The sequence below is a fragment of the Saccostrea echinata genome, unplaced genomic scaffold, assembly GCF_033153115.1.
Source record: "Saccostrea echinata isolate AGI-Se365-2 ecotype Australia unplaced genomic scaffold, CSIRO_AGI_Sech_v1 ptg000001l, whole genome shotgun sequence".
Taxonomy (NCBI): domain Eukaryota; kingdom Metazoa; phylum Mollusca; class Bivalvia; order Ostreida; family Ostreidae; genus Saccostrea; species Saccostrea echinata.
In genome coordinates, this window is record NW_026889750.1 from 53,396,733 (window position 1) to 53,401,250 (window position 4,518).

The 4,518-nt window shown below is 31.1% G+C and overlaps 1 long non-coding RNA gene across 1 annotated transcript; it reads left to right on the plus strand.

The window, feature by feature from the left end:
* Nucleotides 1–413: 413 nt before the first annotated feature.
* On the plus strand, nucleotides 414–4,518 carry LOC133180903 (uncharacterized). Its single transcript, XR_009720411.1, has 7 exons — nucleotides 414–1,194; nucleotides 1,732–1,910; nucleotides 2,456–2,534; nucleotides 2,635–2,729; nucleotides 2,882–2,995; nucleotides 3,755–3,885; nucleotides 4,073–4,518. It is a non-coding gene; the product is annotated as an uncharacterized LOC133180903 (long non-coding RNA).

The following is a 4,518-nucleotide window of genomic DNA, read 5'->3' on the forward strand; positions in this document are numbered from 1 at the left end:
ATATATAGCAGGCAGAATTGTTTAGATGAGATAGAAATGCGATGAGATGACAAAATTGTAAAATTTGAAGAATTATGCTTTTGCCTCTGAAATTCCACCAAAATTAAGCTTTAGACTTCATTTCTGCAATGAAAAGGGTAGGCAGGTCTGTTGTGTTGTACACGACATTTTCTGTAATATCATCTGGGGTTATGGGAATTTATTGTTACAGTAGTATTGTACACATGACAATATTCTATGATATATCTGGGGTTATGGGAATTTATTGTAGTATTGTACACATGACAATATTCTATGATATATCTGGGGTTATGGGAATTTATTGTAGTATTGTACACATGACAGTATTCTATGATATATCTGGGGTAATGGGAATTTATTGTAGTATTGTACACATGACAATATTCTATGATATATCTGGGGTTATGGGAATTTATTGTAGTATTGTACACATGACAATATTCTATGATATATCTGGGGTTATGGGAATTTATTGTAGTATTGTACACATGACAATGTTCTATGATATATCTGGGGTAATGGGAATTTATTGTAGTATTGTACACATGACAATATTCTATGATATATCTGGGGTTATGGGAATTTATTTTAGTATTGTACATGTGATGTTTTCTATGATATATCTGGTGTTATGGGACTTTATTAGATTGTACATAAGTTATTATCTGTAATTTATCTTGGGGTTTTGGAATTTATTGTAGTATTGTACACATGACTGTCCCATCTATGGTTTATTTGAAGTAATTGGAATTTCTTGTAGAATTGCCACATGACAATTTCTTTGGGATTATGGAAATTTATTGTAGCATTGTATTTATGACATTTTCTCTGATTGATCTGAAGTTATAGGAATTTGGCATGATATTGTACAAACATTTTCTGAGAATTATATGGGGTGTGTAATGAAAATGCCATGGAGTGGAGAAATTCTAGATGCTCTTGAAAGTTAATTGTTGACCATGGAACTGTAAATGCTGACCTCTGTCTAAGCAAGGAAACTGTTAAGGTCACAATGAGTCTGGAATTGTGTGGATATACATGTTCAGTTCACTTTTTATCTGAGACCCAACAGAATACTGTACAAGAAGAGGCAAAGGAAATGGACTGAAGATGTGAAGGCGCTGAAGACGAGTAGCGATACCAGTTTTTGTATAAATACAGAAGCCAGTGCAGGTATGTTATTTACAAATTTGTTAATTAAGAAAGCTCTGAATACTTCTTACTGAAGAGTTTTGATTCTAAGGAAGTTATGCAGTTGGAATGATCTGCCCTGTTTTGTAAAATGGAATAAACAGAAACAATTTTCAGTAAATGACACAATATAAAAATGACTACTTGTATCCATAATATATTGGACCAAGATAAAGATCTTTTTTTTAAAAAAAAACGTGTATATTTCCTTAATAAATTAGTTAACATCAGTGATTTTTGTTCCATACTACTTTTTGGATATTTTACCTGGAGAAATACGGCAAGCACCTTTTGTCAAAGCTGAAGAAGATAAAAATCTACATTTTTATAATTGTATGATATAATTATTGATTTTCTTAATAGTGATCAGAAAACATTTTCATACATGTTTATAAGAGCTTTCTTAAAAAGATCTATTTAACCATGATTTTGTGGGAATAAATGATGTACGTATTAATATCCTGTTGTACAATGTAATTAAATTATGCCAGAAGAATGACAAGTAGATGTCTCTTACAGCCAAGATCGACACTGATGGTAATCCCCATCTAATGAACATCCTGCTAACTTGACCTTAGATTTACCACCATTCATACCAGAAGTTTGAAATCAATGGAGAGGAGAGTGGCTATGGAGAAATATGCTGAGGAAAACATGAAGAAAGAAAACATGACGGCCTTAGTGAAAGAAATGATATTGTAAGCAAAATTATGATTTATAGAAAATACCTCTTACAAGGTAATTAATTTAAATGTAGTCTGTAGATCAAAAATATTCTGTGAACCCTATTTTAGCAAGATGATTTTTTGATGCATGTATTCTTGCAAAGTGAAATTTTAACAAAATTAGTTAATGATTTACAAATTGATCCTTTCTGAATTAAATATATATATGAGAGTGAAATATTTACTTACAGAATTCTTTCATAAGTACACAAAAATAAAGTTCTTGAAAAAAAGGTGATTTACAGTATAGATGTAAATACTGTAACCCAACTATTATTCGTGTTATCTTTTATTCGTGACTCGTTAGTTTGAAATCAATCCACGACGATTAATTTTTGCAAATGAGGAATTATTCTATACAAATACAAAGCAAAATAAATGGTTCGTGGTGATTAATATTCACGAGTTAAAGTAGGTTGTGAAATTTGCAAATATTTCTTGCACGCGAATAATAGTTGGTTTACAGTAATTAACATACAGTACATTTATAATTATAAGACAAATTTTTTTTATTTTAGGGCTATTTCACAGAAGAGGGAAGAATTCAAGAAGTTTTTCGGGATTTAGAGTTAGCTAAAATTTAAGATGGATTTTTTGGTAAATTTAAAATTTAACTTTTTATCATATTAAAAAATTATTTAAAGATGAAGGAGCAGCATTTATCAGTAATGCTAACTTCTGTTATGTTTCTCTTCAGAGATGTGACAATTATAGACTGGTAGAATTTATCTGCTGTGAAATTGACCAGGATGTATTTGACTGCCTTGATCAACTGTCCATATAATCATTATGGTAAATATAAAAATTCAATTTTAGCCATCTGAACACTTGCCAAATAATGCCAAATTTTAATCCTAGCTAAAATTTCTGCTTTTGCATGTAGTAATGCGTATTCATGAATGCTTAATATTCACGAGAATATAATTATTTTAATATTTAATTAGTTCTGGAGGGTCCAAACTCGAACCTAACATTCTTGAGGTACTACAAGCCTTAGGAGAGAAGCCATTTGCCAAAAAATGTCCAAAATACATTTGAAGTGATGATCATCATCAACGGTAATTTTTTTATGTTAAAGATTACTACGTACTGTATTGTTAAAAAATGCGTAGAACGCAGGTATGGATTCCGGCAGAGGTGCTTCATACACTTGCCCCCTCTAAAACAAAAAATAAGAGATAATTTTCATTGTCTTACATTGATGTAAGACAGTCATTTATGATATTGGTATAAAGTCATATATGTGCTAAAATAAGATTCTACAAATTGTGAACTATCAGGAGCTTGGGGGGGGGGCTTTTCCCCAAACCTCCAACTGGACCCTGCCTGTCTGGGACATCAGCAGAACCAATGCCCCTTGCCATTTTAAAGCACCTTCTCTGGGAAAGCAAAATCCTGGATCCACACCTGAAATGCACTTGTGTGAAAGATTTTCTAATTTAAATTTTGATATAGTTCTGGAAAGCTAGACTTTACTCATGATGTCTGTCATTACAGAGTTTGAGCTATGTTTTATTAATTTTTTTCTTTCGCTAACAAACAGTCTAACTTTTATTATTGTAGGATAATAAAGTTCTTGTGAATAAAAAGGGATTAATAGTTCTAGTCTTGAAAAATTTACTTCTTCTATTCAATTAAAGTTATTGAAATAAAGTCAGTTAATAATCAACATGAATTATTATTACATTTACACATTTAAATGATTCTCTTCTAGAAGGTTTATTCCAGAATAGGCATAGATCAATGAATAATATTGAAAATAACCTTTAAATCATTTTAAAATTTTTTTAACGTATTTGGTTCTTTTATTATTTCAGGCTTTGGGTGAAGGTTGTCTGTAATTGCCAAGTCAACATTTACCAAGCCAATATCTGGTGCCTCTCGCAAGCTGAAGAATATATAGAAAAACCAACATTCATCACATTTGATCTTGCAGCTACCAGACTTGGTAAGTTGTTCAACTAAGATCCTAGTTTTGGCAAAAGTGGTTGTTTCTATCATTATCTATCATTAACTTTGTCTAAAAACTTGTATGTTAAATATCACAGTATTATTATTATCTGCATTAATACCCTTAATACTTGTACTTTATATATCATGGTAAAAAAATATAATTTAATATTGTATTTCTATAGTGTTGGACAAGGAGCCTTGCCCTGTATTACTCAAACTGGAGCGGTGGAGGTAGAGTCCGGGGATATTTTCACTATCTGTGTTCTTCCCAGAATTCCTATATGGCCTGGAGGTAGACTCCGGAGATATTAAAATTTCACTGTCGTGTTCTTCCAAGAATTCCCTTAGAGTCTGGAGCAGAGCAAACCACCAGAATAGTCTGCAATGGAACCTTAGTTTTTGCTCATGGATAATTTTGACAACTTTATTGTATTATAATTGTACAGACAGCATTTTCTAGGGTTAAGGAAATTCAGTGTAGCATTGTACTGACATTTTTATGAATTATCTTCGGTTACGAAAATTTAATTTTGTATTGTTTACTTGATATTTTCTAGGATTTATCTGGAGATATAGAAATTAATGCATTATTGTATATACTTTATATGATTTATTTGGGCTATTTTAA